This window comes from Macrobrachium nipponense, chromosome 9 (genome assembly GCF_015104395.2).
Source record: "Macrobrachium nipponense isolate FS-2020 chromosome 9, ASM1510439v2, whole genome shotgun sequence".
NCBI classification, from domain to species: Eukaryota; Metazoa; Arthropoda; class Malacostraca; order Decapoda; family Palaemonidae; genus Macrobrachium; species Macrobrachium nipponense.
The window spans coordinates 45,912,496-45,932,577 of record NC_061110.1 but is presented as its reverse complement, the minus strand read 5'-3'; the positions used below and the strand labels follow the sequence as shown (position 1 = coordinate 45,932,577).

General features: G+C 37.6%; 1 protein-coding gene across 6 annotated transcripts in view; it reads left to right on the top strand.

Annotated features, from left to right (window-relative positions):
- The window catches only part of LOC135217915 (collagen alpha-1(I) chain-like), a 494,010-nt gene that overhangs the window by 68,862 nt on the left and 405,066 nt on the right, over positions 1-20,082 (top strand). The gene's annotated exons all lie outside the window — the stretch shown is intronic.

Here is a 20,082-nt window from a genome sequence, read left to right as displayed (position 1 = left end):
AATGCTATATGGAATGTATTATTTTGATGTTAAATTTATATTACTCGCAGATTAGTTTTGGTAACCAGTTCCAGCGCAGTTGCTCTTTTTGTCATTTTAACAGATTCTCTCTCTCTCTCTCTCTCTCTCTCTCTCTCTCTCTCTCTCTCTCTCTCTCTCTCTCTCTCTCTCTCGCTTTACGCACATGCATAAACTATATATATACACACACACACACACACACACATATATATATATATATATATATATATATATATATTATATATATATATATATATATATATTGTGTGTGAGTGCAGTGGCCAATGGCAGAGATTTTTTGAACGGGGAGAGTATCCAGGGTTCACCTTTGAAAAAACGAGTGCGTTGGTGATCGTTGAGCTGACTTCTCTCGGGAGCCACCCTCTGTTATGGGAAAAGCTGAACGTTGAAAATATACGTAAGTTATATGCCTGTGTCCGTGCACAAGTTTGACGTGCATTGCGTCGTTGTCTTCTGCCCTCAACACTGATTAATGCTGTCTCCTGTAGCTCCCGTTGAGCTCCTCGTGGGGACATTTGAAGGAAAAGAGAAAATAAAAACGGAGTAGATGGGCGTGGCATGCACGAACTCGTTAGCCCCCTCTCCCTCCCCCTCGTTCTTTCCGTGCTCCTCCGGTATGATTTCCTTCTCACTCCTCCCCTTCCCCTTAGATGGGAGTGTAAGGTGTTGGTCTTTTGATTTCAGGTATAGAAGGGGGTCAGTGGTACATTTAAACGGATAAACGATGAATCATCCTGTAGGGAAATGTTTAAATGTAGTATATAGGTGTTTGGTCTTTGTTGGTGCTTTCCCATTATGTTCCGTTTTGTTTCTTCTTCTTTCTCTTATGCCATGTCTTTTATGTTTGGCTCTATTGGCTATTCCGCTCCATCCTTTCCTACTTCGGTTGTTCGTCTTTGTGTCTCCTCGGTTGTCTCCTTTCATTGTCCTTCGATAAACGTGTTCCCTTGCCTCCTGCTTTTCCAGTTACACCTCCCTTTTGCCCTCTGTTCCTGTTATAACGTTTCTCTAACCTTTCCTTTCTGTGACATGTACTTAATCGTAGTTACCCTTCACTTCTTTCCAGGACACACGCGCGCGCGCGCAGATGCATTCAATTTATTATTCTTTATTCCAAACTGAGATTTTCTTCGTCTCCCAGTATTTGTGAGTCCTTTTTCCTTTTTCCAGCTTTCCATTCTTCTTTGATCAACCGATTGCCAAAGATTCAGACCGCCAAAAAAATTGAAAGATGTTTTTTCCCGGGCGGGTCTTTTGGCTCTCGTGCTAGCCTGCAGCTGTATCTCAAAAGCAAGTGAACAGAATTCAGACTTGGCAAGTATGAAGTTAGTAAGTGCCTTTATTCCAGGTGGTATAACTTTTGAAAGAGTCGACCAGAAAATTGACGGTAGTTGCCATGGAAGCCTTCTCCCTCAGAGCCTCTCTTTCTCTAAAGTTCGTGAACTCAAGACAGTTTCCTGGTTAATACGTCTGTCAACTTTCCTTGAATTCTGTCGAGGAATTCTTGGGGTGCCTGCTGACGCACTTGAAATAGGGCTTTTCTACGGCTGCAATAGGTTTTAGCTGGTTACGAGGTGCCTTGGTGGAGTAGAGTACTTGAGCGAGTACTGTTGTTGTTGACTTCCTTAAATTTTCCAAAGGTTTCATAAGGTACACAAGTTGATCTACAGATCACTAAATAGGTGAATAGATTTCAAAACACGTACACGCTGTACGGCGAAGCATGCCCAAGTATGTGAAATCATGTTCAGTAAGATGTGTGCTGGGGGGATGTGCGTCGATGTGATGAGGTCTCTTTGTGTTGATTCTGTAATCTTTTATTAAAGTATTTCCTCCAGCTATTCCTCCTTCACGACATTGACCAGGATCGCTGAAATCTCTCTCTCTCTCTCTCTCTCTCTCTCTCTCTCTCTCTCTCTCTCTCTCTCTCTCTCACACACACAAATGAATTGAAGCATGAGAATATTCCAATAGGATAGAAATTTTAATAGCATGGTGAGTGTATTGCATGTAATATGTTGTATGTTAGGAAAGTCATATGAACTTGATAGATAATTGATGGAACTTGCATGCTGACTCCATATGTGGAGTTTCTCCTTGAATGCAAACAAGTTCTTAAGAAAGAAAAGTAAATCTTGTTTTTTCTCTAGTGTTGACGCAACGTAAATGTTCCCGTGGCTTGAAGTTTTTTTCTTTTCTTGTAAGAAAAAGCTGATACCAGTTGATTGAGTACCTAAGCTCCCTTTTGATAACACTATATGTATTTGGTGATATGATTGAAAGCAAGCCTTTCTTACCTATCGTTTGTCTCTCACATTATGAAGTGGAAGTTGGCATTGTCGATCAGGTCTTAAATTTGTGTGTCAATTGTGGTCTTTTGCATTTTTGGAGATTTTGAATTGTGTCTTTTTGGAATTTTTGGCTACTAGTCCGTCGTTTTTAAATATAAGACAAAGTTATTTTTTGGTGACGTTAAAAAAATGAGAAAAGAGACAGTCTGTCAGTCAGATTCGTGTTGTGTATTATGAATTTTACTATAAGTACGTCATATTAGAAGACAACTGCGCCTGTATTTGTTACCTTTTGGTTCCGTTTTATCAGAAAGTGTTTGAATTTTATGGAAATTTCAGAAAATTGTGTCTTGTTGCTTATAAAAAGTGCTTAGACTTCAGGAGAATTAAGGATGTAATCATAGGAGAAGGGCCGTTTTAAATAGATCCATTACATTACTCAATAATGTTTAGACTTTAGAGTATTCTGGATAGAGGAAACCAAAACTTTGCACATTATTACCGTAGATTTTGAAAACTTAATTATTTTTCGTGAGAAAGATTCCCTGGAGGTTACGTGTCCAGTCAGATCGATTTTGTTTGGTTCCCGGCTGTTAACTGTTTTTGGTCTGTTAAAATGCTTGTTTGTTGAATTTTAACTTTGATAGAGGTGTGCGCTTTGGGATTTTTTTTTTTTTTTTTTTTTTTTTTTTTTTTTTTTTTTTTTTTTTTTTTTTTTTTTTTTTTTTTTTTTTTGTTCTCAAATTTTCCTGGTTTCGGTTTTGCTTTTTTAAACTATCGGAGCTTTGGATGATTGTGAAGTTGCCGAGATTTTCACTGATTCTAATCAGTCCCATCCACCGAGAACTGCCATCTTTATTCCCGTGGCAAATTTGACATCTTTCTTGCTGAAGAGCCAAAACTAATGTTTCAGCCAATGGTGGTTTTGCATTTGGTTTGGTTTATGAAGCTGATCTGTTTTCGTGTAATATAATTTCGTGGCGAAGAATCTTTGAACAAGACATCCATTTTTCATTCGGCAATTAGATGATAAATGAGTTGCTGATTTTTGTCTTTTGTTTCGACACCTTTGGCTATTATATATAGTTGGGAGGAGATTCTCATATTGTAGGTTTGTTTGGGTGACCTTTCTTGGTGATTAAGCAATGAGATGCTGGTAGTATATATAGGTCGACATTTCTAGCTTTTTTTAAGTGTTATTCTTTAATGTGTATTCTACAGAGAAGGTTGAAATGTCTGCTTACATTGTTTTGACATTTCTGAATAACTTTTGGATAGTGTCTAAACTCACTTTCGGGTAGTTGAATTCCTAAATTTTAAGGGCCTTGTCTGTGAAAATAAAGATTTCTTTTGATTGGATCATTTATCTTGTAATCCGGATCTGGAAATGAATGTTTATAAAAATATACTGAGGGCAATCCTGTATTTTTTCTTCAAGGTAATGTAAAGTTAATAATCTCAGTATGGCCATTTCCACCCTTCAAAATCTTCAAATTTACGTGATCAAGAGAAAAGTGCAGAGATAATGTATGAAGAAAAGTTTGAAGAGAAGACTGAGTAAAAGACCTGTAATGTCCTGAGATAAAAACCTGTTTCTCTCTCTCTCTCTCTCTCTCTCTCTCTCTCTCTGACTGGTGCGGTTGAACCTGGAATGGCTTAAGAGTTGCGGGGAGGGAGGGAGGGAGGGAGGGAGAGAGGCGAGTGAGACGGAGGTGTTTTAAGTTGTTGGTGGGGTGAGGGTCCTGGGAAGGGACAACTGCTGGCTTATAGGGCTGGTAAGGAGGTTAGGGGTTGGCCCAAGAGGGTAAAAGAAGATGGCTAAAGCCGGTCCAGAGGTGAAAGGGGGAAGGGTTGGGTATTCTTGGGTTATTAGGGGTATAGAAGTGGGCTGGAGCATGAGGTTCAGGTCTGGAAATAGTCACCACTACAATGAATTTCTCTTATTCCAAGAGGTGGGTTGATGATCATGACGATGATGGTGGTGTTGGTGGCTCCGGTGATGATGATGATGCTCCAGTGGTCGGCTCTGTTTGGAGAGAGGAGGAGGAGGAGGAGGAGGCGCAGGGCGATCTTTTGCCGGTTAAAATGGGAAGTGCTCCTCATGTCTGATATCAACTGTTGACAGTTTCTGACGGACTTTGGCGATGTTTTTCATCCTGGAGTGTCTACGCACATTAGAAGATCCAAGTCACCAGGAAAGTTTTGCTTCATACTTCTGCAATGGATGATGCTTTGTGAGCTTTGGTAGTTCGTGGCTGACGTTGGGATTATATTGTGCGTGACTTTCAAATTTATCAGTTAATCTCTTCTAAACATTTGTTCATTTAACTTTCATTTGTTTGGTGTCCATATACCCCTGAGCATTGGCGATCATGGTTCTTATGTGAATTATATACCTCAGGAACCGCATTGCGAACTTGTCTTGCAGCGGGTGTTGCTGCCATCTTTCACAACAGCGTTGTAAAGTTCACAGAGTTAGAGAGAGCAACACTTCAAAGCAGAGTTAACGAATGATCAGTCCGGATGCCGGTCAGTCGTCCGACCTCCAATCGGGACAGGTTGATTTTCATAGGGGTACGAACTCCACGAATAGTCCGGGCCGTGGGCATTTTGAGTCTCTCTCTCTCTCTCTCTCTCTCTCTCTCTCTCTCTCTCTCTCTCTCTCTCTCTCTCTCTCTCTCTCAAAAGATGGCTGCTTAAGCAAAGTTTTGATTTCTTGCTTTTTGAAACGACAAAGGTATTCGCGTCTTGTGAAATTGGGTCGACTTGTAAAATGGAGGTGATTTTGAATATAGAATAACATCCAGTACAAAGATAGCACTCGGTCCTGTCAAGCAATTCGTGTATATGAATTTAATTTAATTTATTTCAAACCTGTTTCCCGTCCCATCTTTAAGGTTAAGTCTCCTGTGTGTCATGGCCAGCCACTTAGACGAGCATTCACTAACTGTATCATGAGCATTGCATCAGTCATTAAGGCCTTGTGTATAACAATTCCAGATTTGATTATGTTAAACGGATTGCACTTGAGTACGTTGATATTTGAAAATAATACTGCATATTCCCTTGCAAAGCGACACACCAAAATCAAGATATAATTCGTCTTAATTGATGTATGACAGTACGTTATAAAAAACAAAATAAAAAAATTCGCACAAGGTATACGTTCACAGGGGCAAAGAATATTGTTCATGCAACTTTACTGTAGGAATATACGATCAAATGAGTAACATTAACAACTGATACATGTTAAATTCCATCACCAAAATCCCTCCTCGGTCAAGATATTATCTCTTTCGGATGTCGCCTTCTGTAGTGAAGAATTGTTCTAAATCAACACATTTTTATGGCCATTATACGGGAAGGAAGTACTTAAACAAATCAACAGATACGATCAGTAATAGAGTGCGCAGCGAATGATCGCAAACGCTCGAATGGGTCCAGAGGACATATTATAGAAGTTGCATGATGATGGGTTTATTTGATCATACTGATCACAAACGGTTCTTTTCCTTGTGTTGTATTCATCTTTATGACTACATTCAAGTAGAACTAAGGTGTGCCAGGAAGTTTTATGAAGAAAATGGAGAATTTTCACCCTAAATATTTCCTGGCTTTGCTTACTGTTGTTGTACAGCTACAGAATCAAGGGAACGGCAGTCCTGTTTGCCATTGTTTAAACCGCTTGCCATAGCTATTCGATTCCACCGTTAAAAATAATCAATACGCAGTAATTCATCAGTTCCAATTAGGCTGATCAAATGGAAAACCACCGTTGCCAAAATTACTAATCCCAATTTTGACCTTATTCAGTTGTAGGGAAGATCTCCAATTGCAGAAATTCAGAAAGCATTTTTATCGGCTGAACTTTATATTAGTTGCTCTCATAGCCCCTAACCCCCGTAAGGGGGTAGTGCCATCAGTTGCACCTCATACGGTGCTCAGTAGACATTACTTGAGGTCTTTCGGCCTCTAGCTGCAACCCCTTTCATTCCTTTTGCTTTTCATTATCGATACAAGTATGCTAGAGTCATTAGACATACTTACTGCTTGTTCTTGTAGCAGAGAAATTACCCTCGTGTTGGGAGTACTCTGGAGAATTGTTGCGAGTTGAACATTTTATATATATATATATATATATATATATATATTAATATATATATATATATTATATATATATATATATATATATATATATATATATATATATATATATATATAATGTGTGTGTGTGTGTGTGTGTAGTTTATTCTACATTTTCAAGTTCACACTGAATATAACAGAAGTTGACAGACCCCTTGTATACAAAAACAGAAAGGGGTGCCGGGGTTACAGTTTGATAATCTGGGCGGTGTGCTCTTTAAGCAAAAGAGACAAGAAAATAGGATCAAGAGACGATCCAGTGTGGAGCGGAGGTTTAAATTCCTTTTTGATGTGGCTTCAATAAAAATGGATTCCAACAGATTCCTTTTGCGGTGATCTTTGACCCCGCAGATTATCGAGGAATTATCCCAGTTAATAGCGTGGCCTGTCTTAAGCCAATGATCCGAGTAATGGCATTGCGGATCACCGCAAAAGGAATCTGTTGGAATCCATTTTTATTGAAGCCACGTCAACAAGGAAATATATCTTCATCCTGGATTGTCCCTTGATCCTCTCTCCTTGTCTCTTTTGCTTAAAAACACACCGCCCAGATTAACAAACTGTAACACCGTTTTTGCAAATAGAGGTTGCCAACTTCTATTATATTTAGTGTGAACTTCAAAATGTAGAGTAAACTACGAAAGTACTTGTTCCAAGTCCTCAGTTTTTCACTCACCTTTCTGCCGCGGATTTAAGGGTATTCCCAAGCACGTGTTCCTTCGTGCTACATTTATATAATATATATATATATATATATATATATATAATATATATTATATATATATATATATATATTATATATATATATTGTGTGTGTGTTTTGTCGTACTCTGTTTATATGAAGGGTAAATGCGTAATAATTTCAAGTTTATTGCTAAATATATATTTTAAGTTCTTGTTACCAAGTGTTACCTTTAAAAGTAGCGAGCGAAAACGTACCTGTGACTAGTTTAAAATTCATTTCTTGTTAGTGCGAAATTTTTAAACCAACCTTGGTATTTATACATAAGAAGGTAGTCGACATCTTGTATCAAAATACCGTATGTATTTGAAAGCACGGTCTATGATGAAGATCTTCTTCTTCTTCTTCTTCTTCTTCTTCTTCTTCTTATTATTATTATTATTATTATTATTATTATTATTATTATTATTATTATATTCGACTTCTTTCCTCATTTGTTGATCGAAATTGTGTATTTATATTATTTGTATTTTTACGATGACGATGATCACTTGCGATGAGAGTGGCAAGATGTACTGGCGGTGAGGTAATCCGACGGGCGTTCACAGGACGGATGATTTTCTTGTGAATAGGCGAGTGGGCGTGTGAGAGCGTGGGTGGGGAATACGGGTGAATGTAGGTGAGGCAGTTGCTGGCTCAGATGGAATACTCTAGGCGGTATCTGGGTGGTTATCTTGGGTCAATGGGCACGGGAACCACTTTTTCATTATCTCTCTCTCTCTCTCCTCCTCCTCTCCATCCTCTCTCCTCTCTTCCTCTCGCTCCCCACCTCTCGCTTCCTACTCGCCCCTCTCTCACGTCCCCTCCTCTCCTCTGCTCCCTCCTCTCTCTATTCTCTCTTACTCTCTCAATAAATAAATAAAGAAATGACGTACTTAAATGGCAAGATGGTTACAAAATTCTCGGCCTTGGATACATGCTCCACAAATTTTATCTTTTTGATATATATATGAATGAATGAAGATAAGAGGCCTCTAAAAGACTATTTGAACACTGCAACCACATATTTCGAGCACTTCCCTCCGTGCTCCTGATCACTGGTAAAACATGGACATAAGACACCAGGGAATAGTTCAATTTCCACCCTTCCTAGGTCACCAATTGAGATGACTTCCACACCTACACATACTTTATACATATATATTACTCTTGTATGACAGTCCATATTTTACCAGTGATCAGGAGAACAGAAGGAAGTGCTCGAAATATATGGTTGCAACGTTCAAATAGTGTTTTTATGGGCCTTTTATCTTCATAATTATTATGCTGTTGTATTACAGTAAAACATACATTTATGTATATATATAAATGTTTTTTACTGTAATCCAGCAGTATACATACTATATACTATATATATATATATATATATATATATATATATATATATATATATATATATATATATACATACATGCATGCATCCCCACGTATACATGTACACCTAACTGTATACCTGTTTGTGATTCATGATTCGTGCCTAAGTCTGATTTCATTCAAGATTGTTTCACTGACAGAGGTCGTTGACCAACCAAACCACAACCAGAATGACCTCATACTACCTTAGCCTATGGGTCGGCATGTGGCAAAACTCACTGGGACGGGTGGGTGGGAGTACCTACCCACACCCTCCTGCTTCCCCCACCCTCCCTTGGCATGCTTGGAATTGGGCTCTTTACTTTCATTGGATCAAGCATTCTCTCTCTCTCTCTCTCTCTCTCTCTCTCTCTCTCTCTCTCTCTCAAAAACATATAGTAATTCTGTTTGAGGTGCAGAAACATCAGACATAAAACTTTTTGATTTTCGGTGGTTTGTTCATGACCCTGACGTATATGGATATTATAATCCTGATAACCATGTTCAACGCGGGTGAATCATTAATGAGTGCAATGTAATTTTGAAGTTATTAGCATCATATTCTATAATGATAACGTCAGAGCATCAAGTCGTAATCACACTCGCATTTTGCCCATCGTAAGCACCTGTTGCTAAGCGTTTTAGGATATTCTAATAACATTTTGGAGTTCGCTTCACCAGTGATTTGCTGTGTCGAAGCGGACGCTTGGAGAAGAGAAAAGTTCGAGAAATTATTTTTGAATGCAGTTCAAAGTTCAAAGTAATCAGTGAAGGGAAAATACATATATTAGTGGATGGGTAAAAGTATCTTGCAGGAAGATATAGCTAAGAATTTTAGTTAAAATAATAGAAAAATAATATAACAGAAACATAGAGTTGAATATATTGTGGATGAGTAAAGTATGTGTCATAGAAATGCATCAATAAATTTCAGCTCGAATGGTAAAATAGTATAGTTTTCCAATGATTTGCGGAATAATAATGTTCCAGGTAGATACAGCATTATAAATGTGTGTGTGTGTAAGTGCTGGAACAAATGTTGTGCTGCCTTGCTACTCCAGTAAATGTTTGTGATGATGTCTAACAATACTCGCCAAAAAGATATAGCAGTAAATATTAGTGTAAATGGGATTGTTAGAATAATATTTAAGGAAGCTAAAGTAATGAATATAAGTTTAAATTGTGAAAAAATGCACAGAGATGATATACTATTGGTAAATACTTTTAGTGTAAACGGGGTCATAATGATATGCAGGGAAGAGATATATCGGGCTACTCCTGTTGGTTGAACACCGTTGAAGGATTGCTGTCATTATCATTGTTTTCTTTGTTGTTTCCGTGTGTCGTCACCGATTTGTTTTTGTTAGTAAACATAAACATTGTTATGACAATAATATCAGGGATAAGATGATGTTACTTCTAAGCCATTATTGAGATCCGTTGGTGCTGACACCAGACTCCAAATATGTTTTGCAAGTTTGTGAACATTCAGACTAAATGACGATGTTGCAAGAGTAGTGTCCATCAATACTGACAATTTTAATATTAATGAGTGCTAGTGATTTGAGTAGTAATAGGGAATAATGATACTGACAATATTTGGGAAAACTCGAACTTCGTTACTCACTGAAACACTAGCAGACGTTAAAGTTTCGATAGCTAAAATGACTATATCAGGCAGGTGCTGAATGAAGGAGAGCAGCGGAATGAGTAGGAGCAGCAGGAGCAGGTAGGTGGGTCTAGAGACAGGCACTGCTGTGAGGTGAGGACTTGTTGCCAAAAACCAGTTGCCGAATGACCTTAAATGAGTGGGCCAACATAAAAACCTGAACTAGGCGTCGCACCTTGTTATAAAGATAATGCTCTCTCTCTCTCTCTCTCTCTCTCTCTCTCTCTCTCTCTCTCTCTCTCTCTCTCTCTCTTGGTGTGAATGTCTGCATATATATGTACTCTTGTTTGCATTTGCTCCACGTTATAATTTCTCTCTCTCCTCTCTCTCTCTCTCTCTCTCTCTCTCTCTCTCTCTCTCTCAGCTTTTTGATGTTTGTGTCGGTAAGTGCTTTAGTGATGTATTTTCAGTCAAGTGAGGTCATGTACACTTTGGTATTTTATGATATAAGAACTGAACCTGGCCGACAATAGACTTTTGGTCGTGTCCTACATATTCATGCGACTCACAATAATGTATGCATGTATGCAAATGGGTATTTATGTAATGACTGACTGTTACTTGCCAAGTGTATTCAGAATAATAAGAAGACTGGACCAAGCCAACAAGGAGGTAGACAAGATCTAGAATTAGAATCTAGGGTTACGGACAGTTAAGCATCTCTTCAGTAGAATAGTATTGTGTGAAAGACAGCCAGCATGATGAGGCATGTAAAATGACATCGTTTGACAGCGTCTTTGCACAAAGTACAACTAAGTTTGGTGACTTCTTTCGCGACATGCCTTCAAAATGTGTCGTATTTCTTAATGAAAGTGTCCTCCATAACATAGATTTTGAGGTGTTCATCATTTCAGAGGGTTATCTAGCAAATCCGCAGGGTTGGATTAGTTCATTGATAGGTAGCAGGGGATCGTTAACTTTTGTAGATGCAACTTTGTATTGTATTGTTCATTTTGGGTGTTGCAAGAGAAGCCTCCTTTAAATCATTTGGGAGCTTACAGGTCCTGCTAAAAGTTCCATGTTGCCATTCGTGTAGAGTCGGCTTCAGATTTAGGTGACAGATCATAAGATTTTCTGTAATAATACATGATTCGGATTCCGTGAACGGTAAATCACTGGGGCCTTGACTTTTGTGTCATACCATTATAGCCATAAAATGCAAATGAAGGCATATGGTATTTTCGTAAGGTATCAGCGAATTGTACTGTTAAAGCTAATATATACAGCTATGGTGATAGCCGCTGCTATTTATTATTACCATGACCTGTATAGCATAATAATGAATATAATCGAGCGACTTCTAGTGGGCTTAGAAGTATAACCGGGCCTGTCAGCAGGTCTGGTTAAACCCTGTATAGAAGTAGAATCCCGTTTTTCGTATAAAAAAAAAGTGAGAGAGAGAGAGAGAGAGAGAGAGAGAGAGAGAGAGAGAGAGAGAGAGAGAGAGAGAGAGAGAGATAATAAGTTTCGTCGAGTTTGTTTCCATTACTGTTGATGCTGTTGTTTTCGTTAAATATTATTATTAAAGGAGAAACAAATCCACAGTTACATGCTGCTATTATTATTATTATTATTATTATTATTATTATTATTATTATTATTATTATTATTATTATTATTATTATTATTATTATTGTCTTATTTCGGACTTGAGTTGTCTGGTGAATGATGGCCTGTTAACCCCTGACCTGACATATCTTTTATCAGATCGAGGTCATGTTAAGTAAGGTTGGATTCACTGAAGAGAGAGAAAGAGAGAGCAGGCGATGCAGACAGGTACATACATAAATGCGTCTTTTCATTGGATCGAAAGCGTGATGTAATATCTTTTGCTCGATGCCATTTTTGATACGTTACAAGTTTGACGTTTCACAATCAATCGGTCATTCTAGCTTGAAGCAAATGTTGCTTGATTTGTTATACTATGCTGTGTTTGTTTCACGGATAACACTCAGTAAATTTGTAATGGGTCTCACGCACAAAGGCTCATTTTATTTTTGGTGTATTTGTTTATACTTGCCCTCTTTTACCAATATGTATACTTCGTTATTTTCACGTTTGTACATTGCGCTTATATACATACATGCATATATACACACACACACACACAACACATACATACATACATACATATATATACATACACTTATCTGTGTTAGTGTTTTTATGTATGTATTTCTATTTGTAAGTGTTTTATGTAAATAATGTGTTATCATAGTCATGGACACTACTGTATGTTCACTCACACAACAGAGTCGAGGCCTCATTGTGTGTTTGTGCTTGTTATGTTTGTGTTATCATTCAGGTAAACACTCCAAAGGTGAGAAAGAAGAATACAGAGTGGAGACTTCAAACGTGGTTGCCACACACAGGCTTCGTGCGGCGAGCTCCCTTTGATCAATCTGATAAGATAAGGTGGTTGTGTTTTTATTATACTCTTTCTCTCTTTGGTTACCAAATGATGTACTTCAATTTGGAAAGGTGCCAGGTACTTTTGTGAATGATTTCGACGGGAGATGTGCAAACCATATCGTCTTTTGCTGAGCCATATTGGGTGAAGCAGTAGATATTGTCGCCAAGGGGAAATTGTCGTTGATTTGAAACTCATATTCGTCTTGCTCGTGTGGGGTTAAGTAGTTTAGTGGAAAGTGGCGGGGTTGGGTGAGAGTCGGTGTGGAGGGAAGGATGATGCAGGGATTGGGGTTCGTCGGCAAGATCAAAAGATCCAGGTTTGGACCCTTTGTCTGTCAAAGAGTTCACCCACCCTTGGGGTTGTGACGAGAGGATGAAAAATCCTTTTCGGGGTTGCACATGGATGTTGGTGCGTAGAGCTGCTTTTTACATGTTAGTGTTTTGGTGGAGGGAAAAGATTGTGACTTGTTCTGTTACAGGCTGTGGCGTTTTTGTCAATAGAGGCCTTTCTTTTTTGTTAGTATGTATTCACGTCTTTGGAATGATACGTCATGTTTGTATCCGATATAAGAAATTCATATGGTAGGTATAATTTTTAAAGAGCCCACAATATTTGGACTTCAAAACGTTGCTAGGGTAAAATTTGTATAGATATAGATATGGCCTGGTAAAAAGGCCAGCATGAGTTACAAGTAGATGATCGTTTGAAGTGGTTTGGTCAGGTGGAGATATTAGAAAAGTGTGTAATCCAGAAGCCAGTGAAGCAAGTGCTAAGATGGAAGCATCTTGAAATGTATTCAAGGTAGAGGTGGGTGATGTCTTGTGAATATGTACTGGGTTGGCCCAGAGTTGATTACCCCTGGGTATTGGTGCAGATGGCTTACGTGGCACGGGTTCGTCCTTTATTCAGCAGTTGAAGAAATCGCCCCATTAAAGTCATAGTTTAATAGTGACAAAAGAATATCTAATTAAGAGAAAATGAGAGAATGGTTCAAGAGCAAAACATGTGACTGGCTTTTAATACACACCGTAGCCAAGTGCATTTCATTGTTATGCAAGTCAGATGGTGACGGTGAGGGGCTAACTGTTCGGCCTAACGTGAACTCTTCCCCTTTTAACAAAAGACAAGAAAGACCTTACTGTTACGACTAGGACACTCCCATTTCTGCCATGTACCTACAGGCAAAACAACTTATAATTCCAGTTTATTTTCTTTCCATTGTTGGGAACCAAATCTAATAAAATCAGTAGATCTTTTCTGGGGAATCTAAGTACGTGAGTAATTAGCTGTCATGTTTATGGGAGATTTCTTTGTTTTCCTTACTGATACTTGAATAAACCGACCTGCCCCATTGGAGTGAGAAAAAAAAATTATTTTACATGTATAACGCGTAAGCGTTAACTCTCTCCTCTATGGTGTAAATGAATGGCGTAGGAAGATTCACAGTAGCTTTGGTAATTCTTGTTGTTTGTTCGTATGGTGTTTTTAACGTTGCTTGGAACCGGTTATTGGCAACGGACCCAGCGCTAGGACTTCCGAACAACGCCGAGAGTGAACTTCATCATCAGAAATACACATCTCTGACCCCCTCAATGGAATGCTAGAGAATCGAACTCGCGGCCACCGAGGTGAATTTTTTTTGTGTTTAGTCAAATGGAAAATTAACATTTTTCCATATTTCTGTGTTGGTGTATATATATATAATATATAATATATATATATATATATATATATATATTATATATATATATATATATATATATATATATATAAAGGTATAAGCCACGAAGGAAAGATAAACAACGGATTTTCTGCAAGATCTTTCGACTCAACGTCCTTTACTTAACAGACAAACTGTTTGTATGCTAAGTAAAGGACGTTGAATCGAAAGATCTTGCAGAAACTCCGATGTTCATCTTTATTTCGTGGCTAATACCTCTATTTGTGGATTTAATACGTCCCAAACTTTCGTGATTCAGTTATATATATATATATAATATATATAATATTATATATATATATAGATATATATATATATATATATATATATATAATATATATATATATATATATAGCTTATGTCTAGGAAATGACCTGATATAGAATATAAACAGAGTAGCTCTATTGGCACGAGGCGATCGACACAACGGAGTGTAAGATGTTCTCCTTTGCTGTAAGACATTCTCAGGGAACTGCTTCCAGCGAAAATTAAAGGATCACGAAAACAACTGCTTTACAAACATCAGGAAAGATTAAAGGAGCAGATAACCACTTGATGCTTACAGAAACCTTTATTGTTGAAGTAGCTCTTCTGATTAGGGATTGCTGCCTTGGATTAACTCATGCATTGAATTAACCAGTGAAAAGGCCAAGGGTGCTGGCATAGATTGCGAGTTTTCCTAACTTGTTTGGCCAAAGTTAAACTGATCACAGTCCACAAATGCTGATGTTGACCTTATAAATATATTTCTATAGTGTATACTTATATGAAAAATTACATTTTTGTTGAATATTTTCAAAGATAATTTGATGCATTCATATCCTATGGAATAAGGCAAACAGAGGTCAGAGGTTGCCGTCAGGTAAATCTTTCGTCTTGTTACTTTTGCAAGAAGATAATGTAACAGCTTCAAAGGACTATCAATCACCTTTCTTCTGGTTTTAGCATGAGCTTCATAAACGGGACGTGTTCATCTAATACTTCTAAGTTCTTTACATGAATCATTGCGTAGGTGGACGGCGATCATTGTTTATATGATTGCCTTAGGCATATTAAACTTGCTATTGATAAAGATCATATCAATATCGATTCTCATTATTTAAAAGTTTTTTATCATGGCTGTTTTAACATTCATAATAATAATGGTAAATGTAAAATTTGCTTTTACGCAAAGTCTAACCCAGAAATGTTAAATCGTTTATTTGTATCCTGGAAGTAGTCAGCTGTCAGAAGACGTGGATTATGTCAGAATTATCAGAAGACATGAAGTGCGTCAGATCTATCAGAAGACAAGAAGTGCGTCAGATCTATCAGAAGACATGAAGTACGTCAGATCATCAGAAAGACATAGAGTGCGTCAGATCTATCAGAAGACATAGAGTGCGTCAGATCTATCAGAAGACATAGAGTGCGTCAGATCTATCAGAAGACATAGAGTGCGTCAGATCTATCAGCAGACATAAAGTGAGTCAGATCTATCAGAAGACATAGAGTGCGTCAGATCTATCAGAAGACATAGAGTGCGTCAGATCTATCAGCAGACATAAAGTGAGTCAGATCTATCAGAAGACAAGAAGTGCGTCAGATCTATCAGAAGACATGAAGTACGTCAGATCTATCAGAAGACATAGAGTGCGTCAGATCTATCAGAAGACATAGAGTGCGTCAGATCTATCAGCAGACATAAAGTGAGTCAGATCTATCAGAAGACATAGAGTGCGTCAGATCTATCAGCAGACATAAAGTGAGTCAGATCTATCAGAAGACATAGAGTGCGTCAGATCTATCAGAAGAAACAGAGTGCGTCAGATCTACAGCAGACATAGTGAGTCAGATCATCAGAAGACATAAAAGAGTGCGTCAGATCTATCAGAAGACATAGAGTGCGTCAGATCTATCAGCAGACATAAAGTGAGTCAGATCTATCAGAAGACAGGAGTGCTTCAGAAGTGCGTCAGAGCTGTCAGAAGAAATGGAATGCGTCAGAACCATCAGAGACCTGGAATGCGCCAGAACTATCAGAAGACCTAGAGGGCGTCACATACGTTAGTGATCTGTTTCATTGGAACCAAATCCGGCCCAGGTAATATTCGAAACTTGATGAAAACTGGATCTGTGTTGGTATTTCATTTTTGACGAAAGATGTTTTCCTTTCTTTCGCGAAGTCGAATTTTGTCATGATGGCTTTGTTCGCTGTTGGTGTTGACTCATTATTTGAGAATAGTGTCGGTTCAGCTACTGTACTAAGAAGTCTGATGCACATCCTTTGTTTAAACTATCGAAAGTAAACGAAGCCCGTATTTGAAAGACCTGATAGAGTTGATCAAATGTTGCTTCACTCTAGATTGATATAGTCCTCTTGTATGCCGAGTCTCACTCAATATCCAGGTTTCGGTCTTGTTAGGCCAAATTCTATTATTTTTTATTACTTTTTCCAGCAAGTTGATATACATTCTTGAAGTTTACCATCCTCATTCATTGTTCCTCCTTAGATGTCGTTGCTAAAACTGCAGGTCTGTTTCGACTTTCATTTATCAATTTTTTTGTTTTCGTTTATTTCAGCTTTGTGTGGCAGTGGCAAAGTTGGATCACCGACATCTGCTCCTCTGTAGGTTTTCTTCTTCTTCTTCTTCTTCTTCTTCTTCTTCTTCTTCTTCTTCTTCTTCTTTTCTTCTTCTTCTTCTTCTTTTTTAAAGAAAGGCTTATCCGCTATTAGGGAGCATTTCCTTTAAGGGGGTGTCACAACCTTCCTCTAGCCCAGGTGCTCCAGTTTTTTTTTTATATGAATATATATATTTTTTATATATATGTATGTATGTGTGCATATAAGATAAGCTAATATATATATATGAGATTACAATAAACAGAGGTGGCTATGAGAACATAGTCTCTCTCTCTCTCTCTCTCTCTCTCTCTCTCTCTCTCTCTCTCTCTCTCTCTCTCATTTAACCTGAGCAGGTGTCTCCGAACCGATAAAGAATCTGGCTGCTGCTGGACACAGGTGTGACAGATGTTGCGATGATAATGGGTTTGTTTGTATGAGGTACATATGCACAGCACGTGTTAAACGCACCTGTCACTTGGTAATTTATTTTCGTGTGGGCGACTGGCGTTATCAGCGAAACGTCGCTTTCGTCGATAGATGGATGGTATAAAGTGTGATAGTAAGGATAAAGGAGAAGATAATTGCTGTACATATTTTTTCTAGGCCAGTATTAAGCGTGCGATTGCCATCACCTTCGTCAAATACTATTCCCGTAGAGGTGTAGTGCCGTCAGTACACCTCACGTAGTACACTGTAGGCATTACTTACGGGGTCTTTGCAGCGTCCTTCGGCCCTTAGCTGCAACCCATTTCGTTCCTTTTAGTGTACATCCGTTCCTATTTTCTTTCCACCCTCTCTTAACAGTGTTTCAGAGTGCAGCTGCGAAGTTTTCCTTCTGTTAACACCTTTCAAACCTTCCTACTGTTCATTCCCTTGTCAGAGGTCGGCCTTTGTCCTCAATTCTATATTCTGTTCTGTTCTATTCTGTCAAATACTACTGTGCACTTCACAGAGTCATCAACAGCTACGTGTATTTGATTTCAGCCTTTCGCCAGAGGTTCGTTCCGTCGGGTTCCATTAATGCATAAGGAATAATTATTCTCTTGTAAAAAGTGAAATCATTCTTATGGTTCTGGGAATTGAAATGACTCTGACTACAGAATCTGGCCTCCTCGAAGAGCATTGGCGCTGCGAGAAATGTGCCGGAGCCAATCAGGGGATCATTGCGTGCTGGGCCTTTCTTTTGATGTACTCATAATGTCGATTATGCTGTGTCTTGAAAGAGTTGTAATGTCCCTTTGAAGCCGCTTTTAATTTTTCTCTGTTCGTCATGTATATATTTATATACATTTATATACATACATACCCACACTTGATGAATTATATTGCTAATGCTAGACAGAACGTTTTATGGCTTTTTATTGCGGAATCTTTCTGGGGTAGATAACTTCATCATCAGGCTGGTATTGTTGACAAAAACTAAAAAGTGTTGAAAATACAATATATATTTATATATATATATATATATATATATATATATATATATAATATATATATATATAATATTATATATATATATATGTGTGTGTGTGTGTGTGGTGTGTGTGTGTGTGTGTGTGTGTGTGTGTGTGTGTGTGTTATCACATTTACCGTGATTCATACATACGCATTAAGCTACTACAAATGTCCTTTAATATCTCATTCGCTTCCTGACCTCTGGAATTAAATTCAATAATTTTCATATATATTAACAGAAGGGGAATCTATTTAGTTGAAAAGATGCCTGGTTGTTTAAAGCGCTTCACTGTACGTCCTGATTTCTTGGTTCTGTGGCGCTTACGCCCATGACCCGACCAATTTCTTAACAACTTAAAAATTACCCTAGGTTAACATATATGGAAATATATTAATTCGAGGTACAACGAATTAGATATTAAAGGACATTTGTAGCTTAATGCGTATGCATATATATATATTACATATATATATATATATATATATATAAATATAATATATATATATATATAATATATATATATATATATATATATATATATATATATATATATATATATGTGTGTGTGTGTGTGTGTGTGTTTGTGTATATATGTATGTATATATATGACTTACACCATCTATCCAGGTTTTTCTCTCCTAAGTTGTACACCCGTTCACCAACAGTTTGTCCACGGTAATTGTTTTAACACCACTTTGTATTTCCACATATTTCATCTATCCCATTTTTCTTATTACACATTTACTAAAACAAACTTTTATTGTGCTGAAAAAAAAAAATTTTTTTTTTTACAACCAACATTCGGAAAACGTTTTCATAAAGGTTCTCGTATATATTACTTGAAGTCTGTTTACAATAATTTACGCCCACCTTTCAATAGTCTGCGCCGTTTTTCTTCACTGTTCCCAAATTAGTACTGCATCATTGGCAAAAATCCATCACTCCACAAGCCAGTCAAAACTCATTTCTTTATCCATAAACTTTGTACCAACACTTACTTTTTCTCACTTTTTGCATCATCACATCCATAGTTGTTGAACACTCATTCAGACAACACCCCTTTGTTTCAGAAACACTTTTACACCAAACCAGCCACTCCATTGTTTGCTTATTATAACCTGCTTCAATCCCTTTATAAAAACTTTTAATTGCCCCTGCACTATCAACTGAACATGGTTTTTAAATTTTCAGTCCCGCACCTTCTGACCCTGAAAATCTGTTAAATATCATATGATAACACTTTTTTTTCTTGGCCCAATTCTTTCAAGGCAAGCCTTTTGTTGTTTTATTTAGCCTACTATAATTTGAGTCCTTCATTGCCATTACTTTGAATGTGGTAATTGTATTACTTTCAGTATTATGAAATCTCCAGAGCTTGGAAATGCTACATCGACCATCAGACTTCAAGGACAAAGTAATATGATACAGGAATGCAAATATTTATTTCTTGAAATGAAAGCAGCCAAAAAAACGAATTAATTGGACTTACATCAATGTAAAAACAAATAAAAATGCATTTAAGCGGGGGAGGATGAGTCAGTGCAAAAAAGGACAAAAATTGATCGAATGAGTTATGGTGACTACGTAGTACATCAAAAAGAATCGGTGACCCCAGAAAACAAAAACAAAAATGTATGAAAAAGTACAG